Source organism: Diabrotica virgifera, chromosome 1, assembly GCF_917563875.1.
Source record: "Diabrotica virgifera virgifera chromosome 1, PGI_DIABVI_V3a".
Taxonomy (NCBI): Eukaryota; Metazoa; Arthropoda; class Insecta; order Coleoptera; family Chrysomelidae; genus Diabrotica; species Diabrotica virgifera.
This window is the reverse complement of record NC_065443.1, coordinates 174818133-174833481: the sequence shown is the minus strand read 5'-3', so window position 1 is coordinate 174833481 and position 15349 is coordinate 174818133. Positions and strand designations below refer to the sequence as shown.

At 32.6% G+C, this 15349-nt stretch overlaps 1 protein-coding gene and 1 long non-coding RNA gene across 2 annotated transcripts in view; one reads left to right on the top strand and one right to left on the bottom strand.

Moving 5' to 3' along the window:
* LOC114337914 (probable cationic amino acid transporter) overlaps positions 1-15349 on the bottom strand; it is a 1427575-nt gene that overhangs the window by 1268058 nt on the left and 144168 nt on the right. The window lies entirely within an intron of this gene.
* LOC126878892 (uncharacterized) lies at positions 14158-15034 on the top strand. The gene is made up of 2 exons (XR_007695859.1): positions 14158-14249; positions 14596-15034. It is a non-coding gene; the product is annotated as an uncharacterized LOC126878892 (long non-coding RNA).

Here is a 15349-nt window from a genome sequence, read left to right as displayed (position 1 = left end):
TTATGATGCATAAGAATAACAATGATTTTTTCATAAAAAGATACTATACATATCTAATGAACTTTACAGAATTGAAATTGGACTATTTAAGCGGCCTCAGGAATATTTTAAATTTATAAACAATTTTTTGGTTTATAAACAAATCGAATATCTCGGGAAATATTCAACTAAATTAAATTGTGAAAACGGCATTCGAAAGACAGCAGTAGAACACTTCTTTTAAAAGAAAAAATGTTTAATTGTGACGAGTGGTTCCTGAGATACAACCGGTAAAAGTTGACCAGAATTTACGGCAAAGATATAAACAATAGGATCATAGTTCTCAAACTATCACCTTTTTATTTTTGTTCTCTTTCTCCACACCAGTTTTCATATATTTAAAATCCTCATAACATATATTATTATAATAAAAACTATCGATAATACGTGTGAAAATTGCCAAAAATAGCAAAATTCCAATCAAAAATTATGTTGGAGAAAATGTAACCCTCAAAGTTCAAAATCGGTATACGTTAACAAAATGCATTTTCTCGGCTTCACATGGAGCAATTTCCTTCATTCTTTTTCTGTTCCCTAATAACTCGAGTAGAGCCATCGAACTAACGCATTATTAAATGTCAAACTTGCTTTTGTTTTGTTATAATAGATTAATTTATTTATAAGAACAGAAAATTACATATTTTTTCCAGTTGTAGGCTTTTTTTAGATAAACTTACTACAAGTGTACCTTTTAAAGTTAAAAACATAAATATTCTCATTTGAAAGCTGTATAATTATTTAAACAATTTTTATTTAAACAAATTAAAATATTGTGTTATAATAAATAAATTAATTTATTATAACAAAACAAAAGCAAGTTTGACATTTAATAATGCGTTAGTTCAATGGCTCTACTCGAGTTACTTGGGAACAAAAAAAGAATGAAGGAAATTGCTCAATGGGAAGCCGAGAAAATGCATTTTTTTTTAACGTATACCGATTTTTAACTTTGAGGGTTACATTTTCTCCAACCTAATTTTTGATTGGAATTTTGCTATTTTTGGCAATTTTCACACGTATTATCGATAGTTTTTATTATAATAATATATGTTATGAGGATTTTAAAGATATGAAAATTGGTGTGGAGAAAGAGGACAAAAACAAAAAGGTGATAGTTTAAAAATTATGATCCTATTGTTTATATCTTTGCCGTAAATTTCGGTCAACTTTGACCGGTTGTGTCTCAGGAACCACTCAACATAATTAAACGTTTTTTCCTTTAGAAGAAGCATCCTGCCACTGTCTTTCGAATACCGTTTTCATAATTTAATTTAGTTTAATATTTCCCGAGATATTCTATTTGTTTATAAGCAAAAAAATTGTTTATAATTTTAAAATATTCTTGAGGCCGCTTAAATAGTCCAATTTCAATTCTGTAAAGTATGTTAGATAGGTATAGTATCTTTTTATGAAAAAATCGTAGTTATTCTTATGCATCATAATTATTGTCGTTATTATAGCGACCGTAAATTTTTAATTAACATTTCAATTGTTGCTAAACTATTCATTCAATTTCCATTGTCTTCTGGAGTTATAATACATACGGAAAGGGCTTTTATGTTACCAAGTTATTTAATTATTGATTAACAACTACTTATCTAAAAGTTTAGTTGAAAATTAAAGATTTTGTTGGAAAAACCCGCTTTTTACGGGGAAAGTTTTCGTCGAAGTAAATAAAAAAAAAACACGTCTCGATGCAGAATTTAATTTCGTTGAATTTTTATTTGGGTGTTTTTGGTCTAAAGTTAAAATCTTTGGAGTTATAGAGCAAAAATTGAAAAAAACACGATTTTCGAGCGCCGTTTTGTTTATAAAAAAAGTAGCACATTATCTGCGGACTTTGCATATCTATATTATTAATATATACAATCATAAGATTCGATTCCAGCAATAAAATTGCTGGTAAATAACTTTTCCCAAAAATGGCCTATTCTCCGATAATCAGCCCAGACTATATGTTACGGTCAATGTGATAAGTCCGGTCTGTATTAATAATAACCGGTCTGCATTTTGGGTTTCGCTACTGTTTATTTATTAAACTTGGTAATAAAGTTAAACACTTAAACACAACTTATTAATCAAAAAACCTAACTAGACATGTAATAAGTAAAAACAGACTCGAATTTGGTAATAAAGTTAAACGCCTAAACATAATTTACCATCAAAAAACCTAACTAGACTTATATTTGGTAACAAACAAGTAATAATAGACTTGTATTTGGTAACAAAATTAAAACACTTAAACAACATTTATCAACCAAAAAAACCTATTTAACTAGACTTGTATTTGGTAACAAAGTTAAAACACTTAAACAACATTTATCAATAAAAAACCTAACTAGACATTTAATAAGTAAAAACAGTTAAACACTTAAGGGGAAAGGCGCAAAATGTCGCCTGTTAAAATTTTCAATGTGTTTTAAAAATATTAATTTTTTTGGAATCATGAGAAAACTAACAAGTATTTTTAAAAAATTTAAACGCAGAATGAAAGATTACGTTATTACTGAGGGCCTCAAGTCCATCAGAATAAAAAATTTCTTTAGAGTGAAATAAATCAAAAATCCTAACTAGACATGTAATAAGTATGTATTAAGGAGGGGGTATGGTTTGAAATCAACATATCAAGCACATTTTTGTGAATTTTTTTCGAAGCTATGGTAGAATTATTTTATTTTTAATTTAAATAAGCATATTAAGTAGAATTCAAAGAATATGTTAGAAAAAAATTCAATCCAAAATATTGAAAAATAATCCATTGGTGACAAATTTTGACAGGCAGCTCACAAAAAATGGATTTTGCGGTGGACATCAGAACTCGACACTCGATCATACGAAACAAAAAATTCAAAAAGATTTTATTAGATTATGAGTTTCACGAGGTCACAACGTCGAGTTTTTTATTTTTAATGATTTTTGAATTTTTGGTATCACTCAGAAATCAAAAAAATTAAATTTTTGGTAAAAATTTTGTGAAAATCAAGAGATTTATTATTGTTGAACAAAAAATAAGCAAAAAAAGAAAAATATCTCGACGTTGTTACCTCATGAAATGTCTAAAGAAAATCTGTGCAAAATATCAGGTAAATCGGCCTAGTAGTTTTTCAGTTACAATGTCCACCGCATTTGAAAAAGCAGTTTTGAGAAAAATGCGTTTAAAGTTTTGACAACTGCATCTTCATCTTCTTATTTGTCTGCCAAATCTTAAAGTGATGCACATTGGAATATGTTTTTTGAATCGAGGAATAATCTAAAAAAGAGAAGGCGAACAGTTGTTTAACGTTTCTCACTACGCTCAAGCGTGCTGGCGCGAAGTCGCGGCAAAGCGAGTCGAAGGTAGGTATATTCAACACCCTGTATCTCTGGTAATTTAACTCCGATTATTTTGAAATTTTCAGAGTGTATTCTTGAAAGTATGCACTTTTATTTTAAATAATAAAAAAAATTAAATATTTCAGACCATACCCCCCCCCCCTTAACAAACTCGTATTTTGGCAATACATTTAGACATTGAAACAGAACTTATCAATAAAAAAACCTAACTGTACTAAATTTGCAATCAAGATGCAGTAGAAATTTACAAACAAAGACATGTTAAATACTACTAGGGGCACTTCCGAATTAACTTTGGAAATCATGATTTAGGATTTACAATGTATATGGGTACATTGTAAATTATTATGATTCAGGAGTACTCCTAGTAGCATTTAACATGTCTTGGTTTATTTATTTCTACTGCATCTTGATGGTAAATTTAATATAGACATGTAATAAGTAAACCCTCCACCCCACAAGCTTCTTCTAAGAACTTATTGGTATTCAACATTTATCACGTTTACCGTTTGAATACGGGATTTATTAATAATAACCGGTCAATGTGATTATTTCTGGTATATTTTAAACTTTTACCTAGCTATTCGGGTTGTATTAATAGTAACCGGTAATTATTAATAATTCCCATTTAATCACATTTACCGTAACATATACATATTGCAAAAATATACAATTTAACCCAACCATTTCAACCCAACAAAAAAAATTTCCCAGACTCTTTCAAATGGGATTAAAAAAATAATATAAACCTAAATATTTTACTTAAAAATAAATTGGATAATGCAATTTATCTTTTATTTTTCCTACCACCAAAAAAAATTAATCATGTATTTCTTTTAACACGTTTGTATGTTTGTATAATAGGTATATTTTAACTCATTTAATACTTCCTGTATAGGTGTATCGTTTTGAAAACGTAGGGAAATCCTTGGAGATTCGTACTCGTAATCGGTAATTCGATATTCATAGTCAGAACATTATTTTTGGTTATCAGAAACAGTCATTCACCCAATTTCAATGTCAAGAGTCAAGTGTGAAAAATAGAGGATGTTTGCGTCTACTTCAACCAGATTACTTCTTATGTAAATATTATGATTACAAATAACTTTTCAACGAAATATTATAATAAAATTTAATTGTTTCTGGCTGATGTGAGTTTGCCCTTTCTGTTTGCTTCTGTATTTATAAAATAAAATTTTAATTATGGTTTTGTTTGGAATAATTACTTGAGAATAATAATTATAATTGGGATCCAAAATATTAGGTTTGTTCTAGCATCAGTTTCAAACGGTTTGAAACCATCAGCGAATGGTGGACCAGCGCAAGTAGAGGGGATAGCACTGGTGACTGTAGTATGTTTTCTCACTGACCAACTGTTTTCTGACGGTTTCTGACTAGTTTGACTGTTTGATAGAACAAACCTAATACCTAACCTAATTCTAATCACCGTAAAAACCTAAAAACCGGTTTTTACTTTAAAAACTAAAACCGGTTATAACCGGGACAAAAAACAACCGGTAAAACCGGTTATTGCGAAGAAAAAAAAACGGTTTTAAGTTATAACCGGTAGGTTTTTCCCATCCCTACCCAGTGGCGACGCGACGTGGAATCTCACATGTCGGGTTATCTCTGCCCAACCGAATTTCACGTCCCAATCACCTACTAATAAAATGCAGTCTGCTCAATATCCCTTCCATTACAACAACAATATTACGGTTTGGCATCAGATAGTTTGGATTACCAGAAAAAGATTTATATACCTGGCGATCTCCTGCCGATGTTGTGATGGAGCAAATAATTATATTGTTAGAAATCAAATAGACTTTATTTTTATTAACGGCAGATATAAAAATATTACACTAAAGTCTTTAAAAACGTATTCAGGAGTTGATAACTCATCGAATCTTAATCAAGTAAAACTATCATTAGGTATAAAATCAAGATCCAAACTTAAAAATCCACAAATTAAGATATGAAAATAGTTCACATAATTTGATGACGAATTCAAGTTGTTAAAGCAGTCATACTGTCATACCAGTGGCGTTGCACGCTAGCTGTTAAAAATAGAGCTAGCTCTATTTTTAACAGCTAGCAACCTTAATTTGCGCATTTGTGGATATTTTATCACAGGCAACCTCATATTAGGTATTAGAAAAAAATAGCTTTAATTTGATATAAAAGACATGCATCTACGTCATGAAGTATTTTTTCTTTCCAAAAATGAATTATTATTATCTATTAATTTAATTAAAACTGCGGCCACTTTGTGACAGGAAACCTGTTATTAATCTATTCTCCTATTATTAAATTTATATAAAAATTTGATTTTAATTAACTACGTTTAGTCCATGTGGTGAGACCGCTCCCGTCTGAAAAACATTTCTAATTCGGTTCCTCTGTGGATTCATATTCAAAAATGTCCCCTTTAAACAAATCTGAAGGGTGCCGGACGAAATTTTTGGGCAGAAATTGATCAGATCACCTTTTACTGCTCCATAAAATATATTTTTAGGTTTTTTGGGTTATTCTAAACAAGAAAGGTATCCTGTGATTTTTCTCAAAAATTGACAGTTTTCGAGTTATAGGCGATTTAAAATCTAAAAAATGCGAAAATACGCATTTTCGAGACTTAAAAACTCTATTTAAATTAGTATTTTTAAGGGTGCCAATAACTTGGATTAAAGTTTAAACATTCCTTTTCAAGATTCCGAAGAGTGATCGGGTCTAACTTCAATATAGACCGTAGTTTTTTAATTGTTAATTATGCGTGCCCTTCCGGTTTTTTGCCGGTGCGGCGCGCACTGTTTTCAAAAATCTAGATTTTTTCTAGATTCTTTGGGACATTCTAAATAAAATAAGTTTCTTGACATTTTTCTCAAAAGTTAATAGTTTTAAAGTTATAAGCGATTATAACTCCGACTATATAAATCCGAAAAATGACAAAAAATAGCTATTTCTATAACAAGGAAGGAAAGTGCTACTTTTCCTCCCGAGAATGAAGTTTACTGCCAGACGCGTAGTGGAGGGCAGTAATCATTCAAGGGAGAAAAAGACACTTTACTCCCATGTTATACATATGATTTTTCCACCTTCTTCAAATAACAAGTCATTTTTTCATTTTTACTTTTACTTTATTTATTTATGTAACTAACCAACAAAATTTATTAGAACTAAAACTAACAAGTAGGTACAATATAACTGTCAACTGTCAAATATAAGTCAAATTATTAATGTAAACATTGTTAAATCAAAATAACAATTTACTGTTTTTTACCATTCTGCAAAATACAGGGTGTTTTATAAATAAACATTAAAATGTATAGATACTTACGTAATAGAAAATAGATATTATACAGGGCGTCAATAAGTTATAGTTCATGAATGAAATACCATGATGTCACTTTTACTTTTCCTTCCTAGGGACGAAAATATTTTCCACCCTAGGGAGGAAAAGTACAACTTTGCTCCCTACAATCAGGTCCGGAAAAGTATACTTTCGGTATAGGTAGGTGGAAAATACTATTTCGCATTTTAAATCTCTTATAACTTTAAAACTAGTAACTTTTGAGAAAAATGTCAAAAACTTATTTTATTTAGAATGTTATAAAGAATCTCGGAACAATATTTTTCGAAGCAAAATAGGAGATTTTTAAAATAGAGCGCGCCGCACCGGCCAAAAAATCGGATGGACATGCATAATTAACAATTAAAAAACTACGGTCAAAATTGAAGTTAGACCCGATCACTCCTCGGAATCTTGAAAAGGAATGTTTAAACTTTAATTCAAGTTATTGGCATTTTTAAAAACACTAATTTAAATATGAGTTTTTAAGCCTCGAAAATGCGCATTTTCGCATTTTTTAGATCTTAAATCGCCTATAACTCGAAAACTGTCAATTTTTGAGAAAAATCACAAGATACCTTTCTTGTTTAGAATGACCCAGGAAACCTAAAAATATATTTTTTGGAACAATTAAAGGTGATCTTATGTATTTGTTTAAAAAAATTGTTTAAACAATTTCTGCCCAAAAATTCCGTCCGGCACCCTTCAGATTTGTTTAAAGGGGGGATTTTTGAATATGAATCCGCAGAGAAACCGAATTAGAAATGTTTTTCAGACGGGAGCGGTCTCACCACATGGACTAGTTATGAACGAAGTGATTTGTAGTGGGATCTTTTACAGTGATGAGCGATGGGATCAGTGATGAGCGCGCTAATAACCAGCAAAATAGCGCAAAAGATGGAAAACGTATTAAATTGTGAGATAAAAAGAAATAAAACTAGTAGAGATGTTAACTTTAGCGATAGTAACATATAAACTGACATTATATTGATTGTTTCCCACCTTTAGACGTATTAGAAGAGTATTTCAACTAAAACTGTCACTGTGACAGTGGCATTTTTCAAACTCGTCCGATACAGCTAAAGGTGGGAAACAATCAATATAATGTTAATTTATAAGTTACTATCGCTAAATTTAACACTTCTAGAAGGTTCATCTCTTGTTATCTCACAACTTAATATGGTTTCCCTCTTTTGCGTTATTTTGCCAGTTATTAGTGTGCCCATCACTGTATACATATTAAACTAAAGTAGAACATTGAAGTTAAAATTCGAAATATGGCTAAAATAACGTTATCCTTGGTAATTTTTCTACGATCAAATTAATGTTACTGCAAATGAAGGACAGAGACACTTATTAACTACCGTCAAACAGAAAAGGGTGTCATGTTTGGGACACAACAAAGTAAAATAGATGGTAAGAAAGAATTTTGAATAACATTAGATTTATTTATATGCAATATCCCAGATTAGTCTGGCATATTCAACGCAGTTAACATATTTACGCAGTCAAAAAACCTACCGATGATCCCAACAAACTGAAAATACACAGAAGCAGAAAAAGGAGCAGAATGTCAAGTTTGAGGAATACAAAGATATTATTTGTGGCTAGGATATAGAGAAAATGCAGGCTTAAGAGAATAATGACATGAAGTAACGCAACGAAAAGAGGACGATGCCCAAAAAAGATGAAAAGACGAACTAATATAAGTTATAAACCAACTAAAACCAACAACTGGAAAAAATATGCAGACACGAAACAGTAAGGAACAGTAATTGTGACAGAATTATGTAATATTCTTCATGTAGGTATAATTATTGATCCAGTAGAAAATATATGACAATATTTGTCATTGAGCAAACAATTTGTGATATTAAATATACAAAATAGATAAAATTACAATTTAATTACAATACAATCAATAGAACAATTTAAAATCATATATTATTCTTATTGAAATGTGTGTAAGTTGAATGCATTTAGTTAAGAGGATGGGTACGTATTTTCGGCTGCAATGCTATTCAAATGGTGATTAATTTTTTTCGAATCGTGAGAAAACTAATAAGTATTTTTGAAAAAATTAAACGCAGAATGAAAGATTACGTTATTAGTGAGGGCCGAATGTCCCTGAGAGCTTCTATAATGTTTATTTTAATAAGTTACAGGGGTGAAAAACTAAGAGAAAATTTAGTGTTATTTTTAATTTCAAATATCTCATTCAAAATAAACTTTTTATTTGTTCTAAGGGACTTTCGGCCCTCGGTAATAATTTAGTCTTTCATTCTGCGTTTAGATTTTTCAAAAATATTTATTGGTTTTTTCAGGATTCGAAAAAAATTAACACAATGTCCGTGGTAATATTTTCCAAATCTATCTTTGTCATACAACGCACTCAGTCGAATAGAATATTGTCAGGATAATGTCAGTCAGACACTGACAATCAGTGACAATTTTAAATATTTGACATAAATCGGGAATATTTTGAGTTATTGATTAAATAATATTGATATATAGTGTATTTGATTTAAGACGTGAACTTTATAAAAAGTTATTTATTGTGTATTATTTATGGAATAGTCTAAGAGCTGGGAGCGGATTTTGTGCGTGATAAGTAATATGGAAAAACTATACGGGGATATGTTGAATTAGTTGTGTACATGACTTTCACCAACGGCCGGAAACCAGAGTTGGGGCCGAGGGTAGTTATAAGGGGTCAAAGTCGCGGATTTTATTATTTTTTTTATGACGCCCATGATCGAGATAGTGCACCAAAATTTGGGAATAAGTAGGTCATGGCGTTACTAAGTAAAATATCTAGGGGCGGAACGCTGCGTGGTCGACAAAGGGGTGGGGGTAGGGGTGAATATAAAAAATATAAAGGGTTTTTTGCGACGTTCGTGATTGAGATAGTGGACCAAAATTTGGTAATAAGTAGATCATGACATTACTAAGTTAAATCCCCAGAGCCGGAAACCAGAGTTGGGGATGAGGGTAATTATAAGGGGTCAAAATCGACGTTTTTATTATGTTTTTTTGTGATGCTCATGATCGAGAGAGTGAACCAAAATTTGGGAATAAGTAGGTAATGACGTAACTAAGTAAAATCTGTAGGGGTGGCACGCTGCGTGGCCGACAAAGGGGTGGGGCAGGGGTGAATACAAAAAATATAAGGGGTTTTTTGCGACGTTCGTGATTGAGAGAGTGCACCAAAATCTGGGAATAAGTAGACCATGACATAACTAAGTAATATCCCCAGAGGCGGAAACCAGAGTGGCGGAAGAGGGTAGTTATATGGGGTAAAAGTCGCGATTTTATTATTTTTTTTGTGGCGCTCATGATGGAGATAGTGCACCAAAATTTGGGAGTAAGTAGGTTATGACGTAACAAAGTAAAATCTTCAGGGGCGGAACGCTGCTTGGGGTACAAAGGGGTGGTAGGCAGGGGTGAGTCTAAAAATATATGGGGTTTCTTTTGCCGTCCGTGATCGGGATAGTGCACCAAAATTTGGGAATAAGTAGATCATGACATTACTAAGTAAAATCTCCAGGGGCGGAACGCTGCGTGGGGGACAAATATTGTGCCCAGTCACAAAAAAAAAATAATACACACTGCGAATTTGACCCCTTAAAACTAGCCTCATCCCCAACTCTGGTTTCCGGCTCTGGGGATTCTACTTAGCTAAGTTATGGTCTACTTATTCCCAAATTTTGGTGCACTATCTCAATCTAGCACGTCGCACAAAACCCCTTATATTTTTTAAATTCACACCTACCCCCAACCCTTTATCTGCCACGCAGCGTTCCACCCCTGGAGATTGTACTTATCTACCTCATGATCTACTTATTCCCAAATTTTGGTGCACTATCTCGATCATGAGCGTCACAAAAAAAATAATAAAAACGGCGATTTTGACCCCTTATAACTACCCTCATGCCCAACTCTGGTTTCCGCCTCCGGGGATATTACTTAGTTATGTCATGGTCTACTTATTCCCAAATTTTGGTGCACTCTCTCAATCAGGAACGTCGCAAAAAAACCCCTTATATTTTTTGTATTCACCCCTGCCCCACCCCTTTGTCGGCCACGCAGCGTGCCACCCCTGGAGATTTTACTTATTTACTTCATGACCTACTTATTCCCAAATTTTGGTTCACTTTCTCGATCATGGGCGTCACAAAAAAAAATAATAAAAACGTCGACTTTGACCCCTTATAATTACCCTCATCCCCAACTCTGGTTTCCGGCTCTCGGGATTTTACTTAGTAATGTCATGATCTACTTATTACCAAATTTTGGTCCACTATCTCAATCACGAACGTCGCAAAAAACCCTTTATATTTTTTATATTCACCCCTACCCCCACCCCTTTGTCGGCCACGCAGCGTTCCGCCCCTAGAGATTTTACTTAGTTACGTCATGACCTACTTATTCCCAAATTTTGGTGCACTATCTCGATCATGGGCGTCATAAAAAAATAATAAAATCCGCGACTTTGACCCCTTATAACTACCCTCGGCCCCAACTCTGGTTTCCGGCCGTTGGTGAAAGTTATGTACACAACTAATTCAACATATCCCCGTATAGTTTTTCCATATTACTTATCACGCACAAAATCCGCTTCTATCTCTCCGACTAGAAGATAGAAGCAGAGAATATATCAAAATATTGTATATTCTGTGATCCAAGTATTTTGTTGTTAAAGATGTTCAAAATTGTAAGCGTTCCATAGTAACAATATATTATTCAAATATCACTTTAACACTTTTCCTCTTTTCTCGATTGAGTATTAGTTTTTGTTGTAGGTACATATAAATTATTACAATCACTGAATACATAGTTAGTGAAAAAATTATCACATTTATTAACTGAATTAATAATTTGCAATTATACAAATAACAGTTATCCAAGAACATTTAAAAGCCATCTCTTTAATTTAGTTATGACATTGTAAAGTAGAATGACATTCTAGTAATATTTACATAATCATACCAATGTGAATATTACTACACTTTATTTGTCATGTAAAGACAGAAAAGGCAGGGTTAGTCGTAAAATATTTGCGAATTATGTACCCATGGCCTTAATACATTAATAACTAAATACTTAATTTCTCAAGTTTGTGTTTATTAAGAACAGAAAACTGTTCAAACTTACTGCGAAAAATTCGAGAAGAAATACGACAAATAATGGATGACATAAATGTATTTAAACCATTTATACGAAAGTCATATTTTGTAACAGCTTTTGATTTCTTCCCACCTTTATTTTTCTGGTAACCAGTTGCTCGACGCCCTCCGAGGTCAAATCGATGTAATGCCGATGCGCATCTCGGCGCCTAGAATTCGACGCCTTCGACGGCCCTGCTATTTTATTGTCTATCCTAGTTTTCGGTTTTAAGGGTTATGTATTAAGGGTTATATTTTGTACATTCTCAAAGAGGTCATCCATCCCACTTTAAAAAGTTTTCAATCATTCCATCTATACAGTAAGGTAGGTTCTGGAAAAATTTACAAATATGCTATAGGTCAGTAAATGGACGTGAAATCCGGAGATACCGTGTAATTTTCTGTGTCACCAATTGCATGAAAATTTGGATTTAGGTTCCTCTTTTCCTTCACTTCACTTTTAGACATAAACCGTTGGTTGCTTTGACTTGTGGGCCGAAAGTCCATAATTGGATACATTTACTAATTCTAAGCAACTTTTGTTCTATAGAGTTTTTCACTGAGTCAATACTTTTTGAGTTACTTGCGAGTAAATGTGTTGATCTTTAAAAAAAAAACACGTTTTTAGACGGTTTTTCGCAAAATAAGTTATATATATCCAATCCTGTTGCTCCGTGAAGGAGCATAGGGCATCCACGAAGCTTCTCCATTCTCCTCTATTTCTGGCCATGGTTGCTATTTCTCCCCAGGTTTTCTTCATACTTTTGTGGTTTTCTTCAACGGTACTCGTCCATGTTTTGGTCGGGCGTCCTCTGCTTCTTCGTCCTACTGAATTCCATTTGAGTGCCTGTTTTGTTATGTCTGCATTTTCTTTCCTCAGTGTGTGTCCCAGCCAGTTCCATCTTTTCCTCTTTATTGTTGTTCTGATGGGTTCTTGTTTGTTTTTTTTTCCATAGTGCTACATTTGTTATGATATTGGGCCAGTATACCTTTAGAATTTTACGTAGACATCTATTTACAAAAACTTGGATTTTATTTACATTTCCGTCAGTTATTGCCCATGTTTCACTCCCATAAAGTAGCACAGTTTTCACGTTACTATTAAATAGCCTTATTTTAGTATTTTGGCTGATCTGTGTTGATCTCCATATATTTGCGAGGGTTCCAAAAGCTTGTTGTGCTTTTCGTATTCTCTGTTTAATATCTGCTTGAGCTCCACCCTTTGCACTGATTATACTGCCTAGGTAGCAAAATTCTTGAACCTTTTTTATTTCTTGTTGGTTGATGTATAGTTTGTCACAGTTAGTTACTCCTATTCTCATCTCTACTATCTTGTTCGTGTTGATTTTAAGACCCACTTCTCCCGATTTCACCTCTAGCTTCCTTAACATGCTCTTCATATCATCTATTGTGTTCGCTACGAAACAGATGTCATCTGCGTATTCCATATCTGCTAGTTTCTTGTTCTGAAGGTAGTTCCAAGGGATCCCATTTTTTCTTTCAATTGTTTTTTCCAGTATATGATTAAGGGTCGGTTTCACCAACAAAAAATAAATCAGTGAATAGTTATTCGTCGAATAAGATTTATTGTCGATTAAATTTTATGCGTTTCAATAACTATTTGTAATCCTCAGTTAGTTATTCGTCAAATAAGTTCAAAATATAATGATTTTCCACAGACTGTACTCGTTGACACAAGCGAATGACAGTTCTTCTTCCTCATATTAGTTTGTTGGCCTCCACCTCTTCTGTGTTTTGCCAAGCACATTGCATTATTTTCCACTGTAATCCCACGTGACCTCTGGTTGGTACATAAACTAACAAAGAGGTTATGTTTGTAGGTATAATATCTATTTTTCAATGATTATTCATTGTTTATAATCATCGTATTTTGGATTCTTTTGGATTTCGTTTCCTGTTTTTGTGAACTTTATAAACTTAACCACAATGCAAAGTGATTATTCAAGGAAATTATTATTGGAAACTTCAGATGTTGCGAGAAAGGTAGGCGAAATAATTTTTATTTCCTGTTCATTTTGCCCCGTTATTTATCAATAATGATGAATTTTGCAAGCAATAACATTATTTCTTTTATTGTTTTAGATATTTATTGAAGCTGAAAATAATTGGGGATTTAGATCCATACCCAATCAGTCAGAATTGGATTTTACAGTTAAGTGCAGTCCATCAAGTTACTATTATAGATATTTATACATATTTGGTGGAGTCTCACAGTTGCTACTCAGTTGCAAGCAGCAGATGAAAGCATACAAAAGCCTTCAGGCACATAAATATTTTACAGCTGGATTTGTGTTGAATGGAGTAAAAATTGTTAATGATTTCCTGATTTCCATATTATTGTAGGAAAGGTATGCCTTTATTTTATTTATTCACCATTAAGAAATATATGGATAATAGTATTAGTGTCTTTTGGATAAATTGGTTCTAAATATTAGATTTATTTACGTTTATATATCTGCATGAAACCAGACATATCGTCGTCCTAATCTGTAAACTGCGAACTCCATAATTCTCTGAAAATGATTTATTACTGCCATCTATTTGAATTACTGTCATGATTGTTCTAAAATTATATTGTATGAATGTCTGATTTTAAATAAAATATTCTCAATCATTGTAAAGAATGCAAATACTCTAATAAAAATAAATTTTTGTAGTTGAAGAATTTCCAAAAAAATAAAATATTTTTTTTAGGTGAAGCATTTCCAAAAAGCTAATGCTAAACGACTAAATGCTTGGGTGGGGTGATAGCCAGTTCTGATGACATAGCAAATGCACATTGTATGCATATGGCCGGTAATAGTAAAGTATGTCCAGGGCAAGACAGATGAAGAAGAACCCAATGCATGTACATATGTTACAGCTACATGGTTTGGAGATAGCAACATATGCATTCTCTGATGAAAACCTAATGAGTTTTGAAACTGTTCGGTCAGAGTGCTTGTTGCGCTCACTAAACGAACTGAAATATGAGATGGCTTTGGCATTGTGTTGCAGCGATATGAAAATGGTTATTCATTTTTAATTATAATGTACTTCTTCATCATGAGTAATTATGTATTGGTCTTTTAAATGTGTATTTATTTTTGTAATTAGTATCAACTTGTAATGATAATATACATTTATCGTTTAAGGTATAACTATGTTTTGACTCTAAAATAAATGTTTTAAAAATCGAATCCTGTCTCTTTCGGTTAGTAACTACCCATGGATATCACAAATTGTGCTTACTGATAGGTTTGTTCGTAGAATGATCAGCAACTCTTGCCAACCATCAGACACATGTGCATTCGTAGTCTATGAATGCTAACTATTAACTGCACAACACTAACTGTTAACTTCTCATGCATCTGATGGTTGGCAGCAGTTGCTAATCGTTTGTGTCGTACTACGAACAAACCTATTAAGCCGGACTCAAACGACTTGTGTACTTGGCGAATAATCGTCA